At 50.4% G+C, this 17,648-nt stretch overlaps 1 pseudogene across 1 annotated transcript in view; it reads left to right on the top strand.

Moving 5' to 3' along the window:
- Window positions 1-6,343: 6,343 nt before the first annotated feature.
- The window catches only part of LOC308610972 (ubiquitin-like modifier-activating enzyme 1), a 57,772-nt pseudogene continuing 46,467 nt past the window's right edge, over window positions 6,344-17,648 (top strand). The window contains exon 1 of the transcript in view: window positions 6,344-6,487. The product of the transcript in view is annotated as a ubiquitin-like modifier-activating enzyme 1 (transcript). The remainder of the gene's footprint in view (window positions 6,488-17,648) is intronic.

Here is a 17,648-nt window from a genome sequence, read left to right as displayed (position 1 = left end):
TATTGGCACTATCACCATTGGCACTGTCAACGACAGCACGGTCACCGTGAGCACTGTCACAATGGGTGTTGTCACACTGGGTGCTGTCACAATGGGCACAGTCACCATTAGCAGTCTCACCATGGGCACTGTGACCATGGGCACTGTCACCATAAGCACGGTCACCATGAGCACTGCAACAATGAGCACTGTCACTTATGTCACTGTCCTCATGAGAAGTGTCATCATGATCACTCTCACCATGGGCAGGACACCCTGGGTATTGCCACCATGGGCACTGTCACCATGAGCACTCTCACCATGGGAATTGTCACCTTAGGTACTGTCACCATGGGCACTGGCACCGTGAACACTTTTACCATGAGCTTTGTCACCCTGGGTATTGTCACTATGGGCACTATCACCATGAGAGTTGTAAACATGGGCACTCTCACCATGGGCACTATCACCATGAGCAATGTCACCATGAATACTGTCACAATGTGTATTGTCACCATGGGCTCTGTCACCGTTAGCACTCTCACCATGGGCACTGTGATCTTGGGCACTGTCACCATGGGATCTGCCCCCGTTGGCACTGTCACAATGGGAAGTATCACCATAGGCTTTGTCAGCGTGGGCAATGTCACCGTGGGCAAGGCCACCATGACATCTATCATCATAGGCACTGTAACCATGGGCACTGGCACCATGAGCATGGTCACCATGAGCACTGCCACAATGAGCAATGTCACTTATGGAACTGTCCTCATGAAAAGTGTCCCCATGGTCACTGTCACCATGGGCAGGACACCCTGGGTATTGTCACCATGGGCACTGTCTCTATGAGCATTCTCACCATGGAAATTTTCACCGTAGGTACTGTCACCATGGACACTGTCTCCGTGAACACTTTTATCATGAGCTCTGTCACCCTGGGTATTGTCACCATGGGCACTATCACCGTGAGAGTTGTGAACATGGGCACTCTCACCATGGGCACTATCACCTTGAGAAATGTCACCATGAATACTGTCACCCTGTGTATTTTCAGCATGGTCACTGTCACCGTAAGCAATACACCGTGAGAATTGTGAATATGGGCACAGTCACCATTGGCACATTCACCATTGGCACTATCGCCGTGAACACGGTCACCATGAGCACTATCACTGTGTGCAGTTTCACCATACACACTCTCACTGTAAGGATTAGCACCATAAGCAATGTCACCATGATCAATATCCTCATGGGCACTTTCACCATTTTGTACTGCCACCATGTGCAGTGTCACCATGGGCATTTTCACTATGAGTACTGTCACCATGGGTAATATCACCATGGTCACTGTCACCATGAGCACTCTCACTATTAGAATTTTCACCATTGGCCCTGTCACCATGAGATTTGTCACCATGGGCACTGCCAACATGGAGACTATCACCTTGAGCACTGTCACCATGGTCACATTTAATGTAAGACCTGTCACCTCGGGGACTACCAACATTGGTACTGTCACCATGGGGTTGTCACCATGAGCACTATCACCATGGGCGATGTCTCCTTGGGCAGTTTTACCATGAGCACTGTCACTATTGGCAATCTCACCACCGGCACTGTCACCATGGGCACCATCACCGTGAGCACTGTCACCATGGGCCTTGTGACACTGGGTGCTGTCACCATGGGCACTGTCACCGTAGGCACTGTCACAATGGGAAGTATCACCATGGTCTTTGTCAGCCTTGGCACTGTCCCCATGGGCACTGACACCGTGACATCTATCACCATAAACACTGTAAACACGGGCAATGTCACCATGAGCACTGGCACAATGAGCACTGTTATTTATGGCACTGCCACCATGAGCATTGTGACCCTGAGCACTGTCACCATGGGCATGACCCCATGGGCACTGTCACCATGGGCATTGTCACCCTAGGTACTCTCACCATAGGCATTATCACTGTGAGAATTGTGAACATGGGCAATGCCAATATGAACACTGTCACCATGAGTACAGTCTTCCTGTTTATTGTCACCCTGGGCACTGTACCGTGAGTACTACACCGTGAAAATTGTGACTCTGGGCACTGTCACCATCGGCTCATTCACCATCAGCACTATCGCCTTTAACACTGCCACCATGAGCACTATCACTGTGTGCAGTTTCACCATACACACTATCACCGTAAGCAATGTCACCATGAGCAATATCTCCATAGGCACTGCCACTATTTTACACTGCCACCATGTGCAGTGTCACCATGGGCACATTTACCATGAGTACTGTCACCATGGGTAATATCACCATGGACACTTCACCGTGAGCACTGTCACTATGAGAATTTTCACCATAGGCACTGTCACCATGAGAAGTGTCACCATGGGCACTGTCAACATGGAGACCATCACCTTGAGCACTGTCACCATGAGCACTGTCACCATGAGCAATATCACCATGGTCACATTCAATGTAAGAACTGTCAGCACGGGGACTATCACCATTGGCACTGTCACTGAGGGGTTGTCACAATGAGCACTATCACCATGGGCATTGCCTCCATGGGCAGTTTCACCCTGAACACTGTCACTATTTGCACTCTCACTGTTGGCACTATCACCACAGGCACGGTCACTGTGGGCCCTGTCACCATTGGCCTTCTCACACTGGGCAATGTCATCATGGGCACTGTCACAATGGGCACTGTCACAATGGGAAGTATCACCATGGGCTTTGTCAGTGTGGGCACTGTCTCCGTGGGCACTGACACCATGACATCTATCACCATAAACACTGTAAACATGGACACTGTCACCATGAGCACGGCCACCATGAGCACTGCCACAATGAGCACTGTTATTTATGGCACTGCAATCATGAGCACTGTCACCATGAGCACTGTCACCATGGGCATGACACCATGGGCACTGTCACCATGGGCATTTTCACCCTAGGTTCTCTCACCATAGGCATTATCACTGTGAGAATTGTGAACATGGGCACTGTAACCATGGACACTATCACCATGAACACTCTCACCGTGATCACTGTTACCATGGGTACTGTCACTGTGAGCACTATCACCATAGGCAATGGCAGCGTGGGCACTGTCACCACGGGCACTGTCATCATGGGTATTGTCACCGTGGGCAGTGTCACCATGGGCAAGGCCACCATGGGCAATACCACTGTGAGCACTGTCACCACTGGTACTACTATCATGTGCACTGTCACTGTGAGCAATGTCAGTATGGGTTGTCACCGTTTGCACTGTCACCATGAGAACTGTCAACATGAGCACTGTCACCATTTTCCACTGCCACAATGTGCACTACCACCATGTGCACTGTCACCATGGGCACTATCACCATGAGCACTGGCACCATGAGTACTGTCATCATGGGCACTCTCACCAAGGGCATGGCCACCCTGTGCACTGTTACCATGGTCACTATCACCGTGAGCACTGTCACCATGGGAACTACCAACATGGGCACTGTCATCATGAGCACTTTCACAAAGGGCACTGCCACCATGGCACTATTCACGTGAGCACACTCACCATGGGCACTATCACCATAGGCACTGTCAGTTTCAGCACTATCACCATGGGTACTGCAACCCTGACCAATGTCACCAGTAACACTGTCACCATTCTCAGTATCACCATGTGCACTGTCACCATGGGCACTATCACCACGAGAACTGTCAGTCTGAGCACTGTCACCATGGGTATTGTGACTTTGGGCACTGTCACCGTGAGCTCTGTCACCATGGTCACTTTGCCATGAGCACTGCCACTCTGACCACTCTCAGTATAAGAACTGTCACCATGGGCACTTTCACGATGGGCACTTCCAACATTGGCACTATCACCATGAGCACTGTCAACAAAAGCACCGTCACCGTGGGCAGTGTCAGCATGCACAATGTCACTGCAAGGACTATCACATTAAGAAATGTCATGATGGGCACTGTCAACATTTTGCACTGCCACCATGTGCACTATCAACTTAGGCACTGTCACCATGAGGACTTTATCACTGAGTACTCTCACCATGGGTAATATCACCATGGGCACTCTCACCATGAGAACTATCACCATGAGCAATGTCATGATGGGCACTGGCGCAATGGGTCTTGTCACTATGAGCACTGAAACAATGGGCACTATCACCGTGAGAAATCTCACCATGCTAACTCTCCCCAAGGGCACTGTCACAGAGAGAAAAGTCATCATGAGAACTGTCCCAGTCAGTATTCTCACCATGGGTACTCTCTTTGTGGGTAATGCCTCCGTAAGCACTATTACCATGAATACTGCTACCGTGAGCACTAGCATGATAAGAACTGTCACCATGGGCACGGCCACCATGGGCACTCTCAGGGTGTGCACTGTCACCAGGGGCACTGTCACCATGAGCAATGTAACCATGGGCACTCTCACCATGAGCAATATCACCATGGGCACTGTCACTCTTTGCACTGCCACCAGATGCACCATGACCATGTACACTGTCACCATGGGCAGTGTCACCATTGGTAGTCTCACTATGGGCACTGCCACCATGAGCACTGTCACCAAGAGCACTGTCACCATGAGCACAGCCACCATGAGCACCGTCACAAGAACTGTCACTATGAGAACTGTCACCATGGGCACTTTCATATGATTACGGTCACCGTGGTTATTGTCACCTTTGGCACTGTCAACGTGAGTACTATCACCGTGAGCACAATCACCCTGAGCACTGTCACCATGGGCACAGCCTCAATGCGGACTGTCACCGTGAACACTGTCACCATGGGCACTACCATGGTGAGAACAGTCACCATGGTCACTGTCACCATGGGCACTGTCCCCGTGAGCACCGTCACTAAGGGCATAATCACCATATGCACTGTCACCGTGAGAACAGTCACCATGGGCACTGTCAACATGGAAACTATCACCATGAGCAATGTCACCATGAGCAATTACAACAGGATCACTTTCACCGTTAGAACTGTCACCGCGGGGACTCTCACTATTGGCACTGCCTCCGAGGGTTTGTCATGATGAGCACTATCACCATGGGCAGTGTCTCCATGGGCAGTGTCACCGTGAACACTCTCAATATTGGCACTATCAACATCAGCACTGTCAGCATAGGCACGGTCACCATGAGCACTGTCATAAAGGGCATTGTCACACTGTTTGTTGTCACCATGGGAACAGTCACCATTAGCACTCTCACCATGGGCACTGTGATCTTGGGCACTGTCACCATGGACTCTGCCCCCGTTGGCACTGTCACAATGGGAAGTATCACCATGGGCTTTGTCAGCATGAGCAATGTCACCGTGGGCAAGGTCACCATGACATCTATCACCATAGGCACTGTAACCATGGGCACTGGCACCATGAGCACAGTCACCATGAGAACTGCCACAATGAGCAATGTCACTTATGGCACTGTCCTCATGAGAAGTGAAACCATGATCACTGTCACCATGGGCAGGACAGCCTGGGTATTGTCACCATGGGCACTGTCACCATGAGGACTCTCACCATGGGAATTGTCACCTTAGGTACTGTCACCATGGGCACTGTCACCATGATCCCTTTTCCATGAGCTCTGTCACCCTGGGTATTGTCACCATGGGCACTATCACCATGAGAGTTGTGAACATGGGCACTTTCACCATGGGCACTATCACCATGAACAATGTCACCATGAATACTGTTACCCTCTGTATTGTCACCATGGGCACTGTCACCGTAAGCACTACACCGTCAGAATTGTGATAATGGGCACAGTCACCATGGGCACATTCACCACTGGAACTATCGCCGTGAACACTGTCACCATGAGCACTGTCTCTGTGTGCAGTTTCACCATACACACTATCACTGTAAGGACTATCATCGTAAGCAATGTCACCATGAGCAATATCCCCATGGGCACTTGCACCATTTTGCACTGCCACCATGTGCAGTGTCACCATGGACACTTTCACTATGAGTACTGTCACCATGGGTAATATCACCATGGTCACTCTCACCATGAGCACTGTCATTATGAGAATTTTCACCATAGGCCCTGTCACCATGAGAACTGTCACCATCCTCACTGTCAACATGGAGACCATCACCTTGAGCACTGTCACCATGAGCGATGTCACCATGGTCACATTCAACGTAAGAACTGTCACCACAGGGACTATCAACATTGGCACTGTCACCATGGGGTTGTCATCATGAGCACTATCACCATTAGCAATGTCTCCATGGGCAGTTTCACCATGAGCACTTTCACTATTGACACACTCACCATTGGCACTGTCACAATGGGCACTGTCACCGTGAGTACTGTCACCATGGGCCTTGTCACTCTGGGCGTTAACATCATTGGTACTGTCACCGTGGACACTGTCCCAATGGGAATTTTCACCATGGGCTTTGTCAACATAGGCAGTGTCCCCGTGGGCACTGACACCGTGACATCTATCACCATAAACCCTGTACACATGGGCACTTTCACCATGAGCACGGTCACCATGAGCACTGCCACAATGAGCACTGTTATTTATGGCACTGCCAACATGAGCACTGTCACTGTGGGCATGACACCATGGGCACTGTCACCATGGGCATTGTCACCCATGGTACTCTCACCACAGGCATTATCACTGTGAGAATTGTGAACATGGGCACTGTCTCCATGGGCATTATCACCATGAACACTGTCACGATGAGCACTGTCACCCTGGGTATTTTCACCATGGGCACTGTCACTGTGAGCACTACACCGTGAGAATTGTGACTATGGGCACTGTCACCATGAACACTCTCACCATGGGAACACTGTCACCATGAACACTGTCACTGTGTGCAGTGTCACCATGCGCACTGTCACCATTTTGCACTGCCACCATGTGCAGTGTCACCATGGGTAATATCACCATAGGCACATTCACCATGAGAAATGTGACCATGCGGAATGTCTCTATGGGCCCTGGCACCCTGGGCATTGTCACTGTGAGTACTGTCACAACGAGCACTATAACCGTGACAAATCTCACCATGCTAACTGTCCCCATGGGCACTCTCACTCTTAGAAGTGTCAGCATGGGCACTGTCACTGTCGTCACTGTCACCATGGCCACTGCCACCTTGGGCTCTGTCACCATGAACACTGTAACAATGCTCATTATCACCGTGTGCACTGTCACTATGGGCACTATCACGATGAGCACTGTCAGCATGTACACTATCACTATTTAGCACTGTCACCAGGTGAACTACCACCATGGGCACTGTCACGATGTGCACTATCACCGTAAGCACAGTTACCATGGGCACTGTAACAATGTGCAGTGTCACCATCAGTACTGTCCCCATGGGAACTGCCACGAAGAGCACTGTCACCATTAGCACTGTCACCATCTTGGACACTGCTTTTATGAGCACTGTCACCATGGGTCTGTCGCTATGAGAACTGCCACCATGGGTATTTTCAACATGAGAACTGTCACCATGGGTATTGTCACCATTTGCACTATCACCATGAGCACTATTACCGTGAGATCTCTCACTGTGATCACTGTCACCATGAGCACTGTCGCCACGGGTACTGGCACAATGCGGACTGGCACCATGAGCCCTGTCACCATGGGCACTATCACTGTGAGCACTCTCACCGTGGCCACTGTCACCATGGGCACTGTTACCATGAGCACTGTCACCATGGTCACATTCAACGTAAGAGCTGTCACCATGGGGACTATCACCATTGGCACTGTCACTGTGGGGTTATCACCATGAGCACTATCACCATGGACGATGTCTCCATGGGCAGTTTCCCCATGAGCACTGTCACCATCGGCACTGTCACCATCGGCACGATCACCGTGAGAACTGTCACCATGGGCCTTGTCACACTGGGTTCTGTCACCATGGGCACTGTCACCCTGGGCATTGTCACAATGGGAAGTATCACCATGGGCTTTGTCAACCTAGGCAGTGTCCCCGTTGTCACTGACACCGTGACATCTATCACCATAAACATTGTAAACATTGGCACGGTCACCATGAGCCCTGGCACAATGAGCATTGTTATTTATGGCACTGCCACCATGAAAACTGTGACCCTGAGCACTGTCACCATGGGCATGACAAAATGGGCACTGTCACCATGGGCATTGTCACCCTAGGTACTCTCACCATAGACATTATCACTGTGAGAATTGTGAACATGGGCACTGTCACCATGCGCACTGTCACTGTAAGGACTATCCCGGTAAGCAATGTCACCATGAGCAATGTCACAGTAGGCACTGTCACCATTTTGCACTGCCACCATGTGCGGTGTCACCATGGGCACTTTTACCATGAGTACTCTCACCATGGGTAATATCAATATGGACACTGTCACCGTGAGCACTGTCACTATGAGAATTTTCACCATAGCCACTGTCACATTGAGAACTGTCACCATGGTCACATTCAATGTAGTAACTTTCACCTCGGGGACTATGACCATTGGCACTGTCACCGTGGTGTTGTCACCATGAGCACTATCTCCATGGGCAATGTCTCCATGGGCAGTATTACCATGAGCACTGTCACCATGGGAATTGTCACTTTAGGCTCTGTCAGCATGGGACTGTCACCGTGAGCACTTTTTCGATGAGCTCTGTCACCCTGGGTATTGTCACCATGGGCACTATCACCGTGAGAGTTGTGAACATGGGCAATCTCACTGTGGACACTATCACCATGAGCAATGTCACCATGAATACTGTCACCCTGTGTATTGACACCATGGGCACTGTCACCATGAGCACTATACCGTGAGAATTGTGAGAATGAGCACTGTCACCATTGGCACATTCATCATCGGCACTATCGCCATGAACACTGTCACCATGAGTACTGTTACTGTGTGCAGTTTCACCATACACACTATCACCGTAAGAACTATCACCGTAAGCAATGTCACCATGAGCAATATCACCATGGGAACTGTCACCATTTTGCACTGCCACTATGTGCAGTGTCACCATGGGTAATATCACCATAGGCACTATCACCGTGAGAAATGTGACCATGCAGAATGTCTCTATGGGCACTGGTACCATGGGCATTGGCACTGTGAGCACTGTAACATCGGGCACTCTCACCGTGAGAAATCTCACCATGCTAACTGTCCCCATGGGAACTGTCACCGTGAGAAGTGTCACCATGGGCACTGTCACTGTCGGCACTTTCACCATGGGCACTGTCATTGTGGGCACTCTCACCATGGCCATTGCCACCTTGGACTCTATCACCATGAACACTGTAACAATGCCCATTATCACCGTGTGCAGTGTCACCATGGGCACTATCACCATGAGTACTGTCACCTTGAGTAATATCACCATGGGCACTGTCACCGTGAGCACTGTCACTATGAGAATTTTGACCATAGGCACTGTCACCATGAGAAATGTCACCATGGGCACCGTCAACATGGAGACCATCACCTTGAGCACTGTCACCATGAGCACTGTCACCATGAGCAATGTCACCATGGTCACATTCAATGTAAGAACTGTCACCACGGGGACTATCACCATTGGCACTGTCACCGTGGTGTTGTCACCATGAGCACTATCACCATGGGCAATGTCTCCATGGGCAGTTTCACCATGAGCACTGTCACTATTGGCCATCTCACTATCGGCCCTGTCACCATGGTCATGGTCACCATGAGCACTGTCACCATGGGCCTTGTCACACTGGGTGCTGTCACCATGGGAGCTGTCACCGTGGGCACTATCACAATGGGAAAAATCAGCAAGGGCTTTGTCACCAAGGGCACTGTCCCCATGGGCACTGACACCGTGACCTCTGTCACCTTAAACACTGTAAACATTTGCACTGTCACCATGAGCACGGTCACCATGAGAACTGCCACAATGAGCACTGTTATTTATGGCACTGCCAACATGAGCACTGTCACAATGAGCACTGTCTCCATGGTCATGACACCATGGACACTGTCACCAGGGGCATTGTAACCCTATGTACTCTCACCATTGGCTTTAACACTCTGAGCATTGTGAACATGGGCACTGTCCCATGGGCATTATCACCATGAGCACTGTCACCATGAGTACTCTCACCCTGGGTATTTTCACCATGTGCACTGTCACTGTGAGCCCTACACCATGAGAATTGTGACTCTGGGTACTGTTACTATGGACACTCTCACCATGGGAACTATCATCATGAACATTGTCACAATGAACACTGTCACTGTGTGCACTGTCACTATGTGCACTGTCACCATAAGGACTATCACTGTAAGTAAAGTCACCATGAGCAATATCACCATGGGCACTGTCACCTTCTTGCACTGCCACCACGTGCACTGTCACCATGGGTAATATCACCAAAGGCACTTTCACCATGAGAAATATGACCGTGCGGAATGTCTCTATGGGCACTGTCATCATTGGCCTTCTCACGGAGCACACTGTCACAACGGGCAATATCACCGTGAGAAATCTCACCATGCTAACTATCCCCATGGGCACTATGACCGTGAGAAGGGTCACCATGGGCACTGTCACTGTCGGCACTTTCACTTTGGGCACTGTCATTGTGGGCACTGTCACCATGGCCACTGCCACCTTGGGCTCTGTCACCATGAACACTGTAACAATGTCCATTATCACCGTGTGCACTGTCACCATGGGCACTATCACCATGAGCACTGTCAGCATGTGCACTGTCACCAGGTGAACTACCACCAGGGGCACTGTCACGATGTGCACTATCACCGTGAGCACGGTTACCATGGGCACTGTAACAATGCACAGTGTCACCATCGGTAATGTCCCCATGGGAACTGCCACCAAGTGCACTGTCACCAGTAGCACTGTCACCACGAGCACTGCCACTTTGGGAACTGCTATTATGAGCACTGTCACCATGAGAACTGTCGCTATGAGAACTGCCACCATGGGTATTTTCAACATGAGTACCGTCACCCTGGGTATTGTCACCATTTGCACTGTCACCATAAGCACTATTACCGTCAGAACTATCACCGTGAGCACTCTCACTGTCGTCACTGTCACCATGAGCACTGTTGCCCTGGGTACTGACACAATTCGGACTGTCACCATGAGCCCTGTCACCATGGGCAATATCACTGTGAGCACTCTCACCTTACTCACTGTCTCATGGGCACTGTTACCATGAGCACTGTCAACATAGACAATAGTGCTGTGGGCAGTGTCACCATGGACACTGTCACCATGGGCACTGCCACCATGTGCACTATCACTGTGAGCACTGTCACCATGGGTACTGCAACCATGAGAAATATCACCGTGAGTACTGTCTGAATGGGTTGTCACCATGTGCACTGTCACCATGAGAACTGTCAACATGGGCACTCTCACCATTTCTCGTTGCCACCATGTGCAATGTCACCATGGGCACTATCACCATGAGAATTGTCAGCAAGAGTACTGTCATCATGGGTACTGTCACCAAGGGCACTGCCACCACGTGCACTGTTATCATGGTCACCAGCATCGTGAGCACTTTCACAATGGGAACTACCACCATGGGCATTATCAACGTAAGGACTCTCACCATGGGCACTATCACCATGGGCACTCTCACCATCGGCACTATTGCCATGAACACTGTCACCATGAACACTGTCACCGTGTGCAGTTTCACCATACACACTATCACTGTAAGGACTATCACCGTAAGCAATGTCACCATGAGCAATATCACCATGGGCACTGTCACCATTTTGCACTGCAACCATGTGCAGTGTCAGCATGGACACTTTTACCATGAGTACTGTCACCATGGGTAATATCACCATGGACACTCTCACCATAAGCACTGTCACTATGAGAATTTTCACCAAAGGCACTGTCACCGTGAGAACTGTCACTATGGTCACATTCAATGTAAGAACTGTCACCACGGGGACTATTACCATTGGCACTGTCACTGTGGACTTGTCACCATGAACACTATCAACATGGGGAATATCTCCATGGGCTGTTTCCCCATGAGCACTGTCACTATTGACACTCTCACAATCGGCACTGTCACCATGGGCACAGTCACCATGAGCAGTGTCACCATGGGCCTTGTCACACTGGGCACTGTCACCATGGGCACTTTCACAATGGGAATTATCACCACGGGCTTTGTCAGCGTGGGCACTGTCCCCATTGGCACTGACACCGTGACATCTATCAGCATAAGCACTTTAAACGTGGGCACTGTCACCATGAGCACGGTCACCATGAGCACTGTCACCATGGACCTTGTCACATTGGGCGCTGTCACCATGGGCACTGTCACCATGAGCATGCTCACCTTAAGCACTGCCACAATGAGCACTGTTATTTATGGCTCTCCCAACATGAGCACTGTTACCATGAGCACTGTCACCATGGGCATGACACCATGAGCACTGTCACCATGGGCATTGTCACCCTAGGTACTCTCACCATAGGCATTATCACCATGAGAATTGTGAACATGGACACTGTCACCATGGGCACTATCACATTGAGCACTGTCACCATGAGTACTGTCACCCTGGGTATTTTCACCATGGGCAGTGTCACTGTGAGCACTACACCATGAGAGTTGTGACTATGGGCACTGTCACCATGGACACTCTCACCATGGGAACAACCACCATGAACACTGTCATCATGAACACTGTCACCATGTGCACTGTCACCATGAGAACTGTCAGTATGGGCACTGTCACCATTATTCACTGCAACCGTGTGCACTACCACCATGGGCACTGTCACCATGGGCACTATCACGGTGAGCACTGTCACCATGAGTACTATCATCATGGGCACTGTCACCAAGGTCACGGCCACCATGTGCACAGTTACCATCGTCACTATCAACGTGAGCACTGTCACCATGGGAACTACCAACATGGGCACTGTCATCATGAGCACTTTCACAATGGGAACTGCCACCATGGGCACTATTAATGTAAGCACTCTCACCATGGGCACTATCACCAAGGGCACTGTCAGTTTCAGCACTATCACCATGGGTACTGCCACCATGACCACTGTCACCACAAACACTGTCACCATTCTCAGTATCACCATGTGCACTGTCACCATGGGCACTATCACCATGAGAACTGTCAGCCTGAGCACTGTCACCATGTGTATTGTGACTTTGGGCACTCTCACCATGAGCACTGTCACCTTGGGCACTGGCACAATGTGAACTTTCACCATGAACATTGTCATCATGTGCACAATCACTGTTAGAACTGTCACGGTCGTCACTGTCAAAATGGGAACTGTAACCGTGAGCACTTTCACCATGAGGGCTGTGACCATGGACACTGTCACCATGGGCAAGGTTCCCATGGACAATTTCACTGTTAGTACTGTCACCATGGACACTATAACTATTGGCACTGTCACCGTGAGCTCTGTTACCATGGGCACTTTCACCATGAGCAGTGACACTCTGACCACTCTCACCATAAGAGAGGTCACCATGGGCACTTTCACGATGGGCACTTCCACCATTGGCACTATCACTGTGAGCACTGTCAACAAGAGCACTGTCATGGTGGGCAGTGTCACCATGTGCACTATCCCCACAAGAACTATCACATTAAGCAATGTCACAATGGGCACTGTCACCATTTGCACTGCCACCATGTGCACTATCACCTTAGGCACTGTCACCATGAGCATTTTACACTGAGTACTGTCACCATGGGTAATATCACCATGGGCACTGTCACTGTGAGAACTGTCACCATGAGCAATGCCATGATGGGCACTGGAGCCATGGGTCTTGTCACTATGAGCACTGAAACAATGGGCACTATCACCGTGAGAAATCTCACCATGCTAACTCTCCCCAAGGGCACTATCACAGAGAGAAAAGTCACCAGCGGAACTGTCACAGTAAGTATTCTCATCTTTGGCATTCTCATTGTGGGCACTGCCTCCGTGGGCACTATTATCATGAACACTGGTACCGTGAGCTCTATCATGATAAGAACTTTGACCATGGGCACGGCCACCATGGGCATTCTCACGGTGTGCACTGTCACCAGGGGCATTGTCACCATGGACACTGTCACAATGAGCATGATAACCATGGGCACTCTCACCATGGGCACTATCACCATGAGCAATATCACCATGGGCACTGTCACTATTTTGCACTGCCACCAGAGGCACCATGACTATGTGCACTGTCACCATGTGCAGTGTCACCATTGGTATTCTCACCATGGGCACTGCCACCATGAGCACTGTCACCACGAGCACGGCCACCATGAGCACTGTCACAAGAACTGTCCCTATGAGAACTGCCACCATGGGCACTTTCACCATGATTACTGACACCGTGAGTATTGTCTCCTTGGGCAATGTCATCGTGAGTACTATCACCATGAGCACTATCACCCTGAGAACTGTCACCACGGGCACAGCCTCAATGCGGGCTGTCATCATGAACACTGTCACCATGGGCACTATCACGGTGAGAACAGTCACCGTGGTCACTGTCACCATGGGCACTGTCACTGTGAGCACTGTCACTAAGAGCATTATCACCATAGGCACTGTCACCATGAGAACAGTCACCATGGGCACTGTCAACATGGAGACTATCACCTTGAGCACTGTCACCATGAGCAATTTCAACAGGGTCACTTCCACCGTGAGAACTGTGACCATGCGTACTCTCACTATTGGCACTGCCTCTTAGGGGTTGTCACGATGAGCACTATCACCATTGTCAGTGGTCTCCATGGGCCGTGTCACCCTGTGCACTCTCAGTATTGGCACTATTACCATCGGCACTGTCATCATCGGCATGGTCACCGTGAACACTGTCACAATGGGTGTTGTCACAATGGGCGCTGTCACCATGGGCACAGTCACCATTAGCACTCTCACCATGAGCACTGTGATATTGGGCACTGTCACCATGGGCTCTGTCACAGTGGGCACTGTCAGAATGGGAAGTATCACCATGGGCTTTGTCAGCATGGGCACTGTCACCATAGGCATGGCCACCGTGACATCTATCACCATAAGCACTGTAACCAGGGGCACTGTCACCATAAGCGTGGTCACCATGAACACTGCCACAATGAGCACTATCACCATGGGCAATGTCTCCATGGGCAGTTTCACCATGAGCACTGTCACTATTGGCACTCTCACCATCAGCACTGTCACCATTGGCACGGTCACCGTTAGCTTTGTCACCATGGGCCTTGTCACACTGGGCGCTGTCACCATGGGCACTGTTAGGGTGGGTTCTGTCACAATAGGAAGTATCACCATGGGCTTTGTCAGCGTGGGCACTGTCCCCGTGGACACTGACACCGTGACATCTATCACCATAAACACTGTATACAAGGGCAATGTCACCATGAGCACGGTTACCATGAGCACTGCCACAATGAGCACTGTTATTTATGGCACTGCCAACATGGCACAGTCACCATGAGTGCTCTCTACCATGGGCATGACCCCATGGGCACTGTCACCATGGGCATTGTCACCCTAGGTACTCTCACCATAAGCATTATCACTGTGAGAATTGTGAACATGGGCAATGTCACCAAGGGCACTGTCACCTTGGGCACTCTCACCATGAGTACTGTCACCCTGGGCATTTTCACTTTGGGCACTGTCACTGTGAGCACTACAGCATGAGATTTGTGACTATGGTCACTGTCACCATGGACACTCTCACAATGGGAACTATCACCATGAACACTGTCACCATGAACACTGTCACTCTGTGCAGTGTCACCATGCACACTGTGACCATAAGGATTATCAGTGTAAGCCAAGTCACCATGAGCAATGTCACCATGGGCACTGTCACCATTTTGCACTGCCACCATGTGCAGTGTCAAGATGGGTAATATCATTATAGGCACATGCACTCTGAGAAATGTGACCATGTGGAATGTCTCTATGGGACCTGGCACCATGGGCATTGTCACTGTGAGCACTGTCACAATGGGCACTATCACTGTGACAAATCTCACCATGCTAACTGTCTCAATGGGTACTGCCACCGTTAGAAGTGTCAGCATGGGCACTGTCAGTGTTGGCACTGTCACCAAGGGCACTGTCATTGTGGGCACTGTCACCATGGCCACTGCCACCTTGGGCTCTGTCACCATGAACACTGTAACAATATCCATTATCACCGTATGCACTGTCACCATGGGCACTATCACCATGAGCACTGTCAGCATGTGCACTGTCACTATTTAGCACTGTCACCAGGTGAACTACCACCAGGGGCACTGTCACGATGTGCACTATCACCGTGAGAACGGTTACCATGGGCACTGTAACAATGCACAGTGTCACCATCGGTACTGTCCCCATGGGAACTGCCACCAAGTGCACTGTCACCAGTAGCACTGTCAACACGAGCACTGCCACCTTGGGAACTGCTATTATGAGCACTGTCACCATGAGAACTGTCACTATGAGAACTGCCACCATGGGTATTTTCAACATGAGTACTCTCACCATGTGTATTGTCACCATTTGCACTGTCACCATAAGCACTATTACCGTCAGCACTATCACCGTGAGCACTCTCACTGTCGTCACTGTCCCCACGAGCACTGTTGCCCTGGGTACTGACACAATTCGGACTGTCACCATGAGCCCTGTCACCATGGGCAATATCACTGTGAGCACTCTCACCTTACTCACTGTCTCATGGGCACTGTTACCATGAGCACTGTCAACATAGACAATAGTGCTGTGGGCAGTGTCACCATGGGCAGTGTCACCATGGGCACTGCCACCATGTGCACTATCACTGTGAGCACTGTCACCATGGGTACTGCAACCATGAGAAATATCACCGTGAGTACTGTCTGAATGGGTTGTCACATGTGCACTGTCACCATGAGAACTGTCAACATGGGCACTCTCACCATTTTTCAGTGCCACCATGTGCAATGTCACCATGGGCACTATCACCGTGAGAATTGTCACCATGAGTACTGTCATCAAGGGCACTGTCACCAAGGGCACTGCCACCACGTGCACTGTTATCATGGTCACCAGCATCGTGAGCACTTTCACAATGGGAACTACCACCATGGGCATTATCAACGTAAGGACTCTCACCATGGGCACTATCACCATGGGCACTCTCACCATGAGCACTGTCACTAATTGCATTATCACCATAGGCACTGTCACCATGTGAACAGTCACCATGGGCACTGTCATCATGGAGACTATCACCTTGAGCATTGTCACCATGAACAAAGTCAATAGGGTCACTTTCACCATGAGAGCTGTCACCACGGGGACTCTCACCATTGGCACTGCCTCCGAGGGGATGTCACGATGAGCACTATCACCATGGGCAGTGTCTCCATGGGCAGTTTCACTGTGAGCACTCTCACTATTGGCACTATCACCATCGGCACTGTCAGCATCAGTACGGTCACCGTGAGCAGAGTCACAATGGGCATTGTCACAGTGGGCACTGTCACAAAGGGCACAGTCTACATTAGCATTCTCACTATGGGCACTGTGATCTTGGGCACTGTCAACGTGGGCTCTTTCACTGTGGGCACTGTCACAATGGGAG

Source organism: Mesoplodon bidens (assembly GCF_964165515.1).
Source record: "Mesoplodon bidens genome assembly, contig: HAP1_SCAFFOLD_186, whole genome shotgun sequence".
Taxonomy (NCBI): domain Eukaryota; kingdom Metazoa; phylum Chordata; class Mammalia; order Artiodactyla; family Ziphiidae; genus Mesoplodon; species Mesoplodon bidens.
Note: the sequence above shows the minus strand (reverse complement) of the source record. Positions and strands in the feature narration are given on the sequence as shown.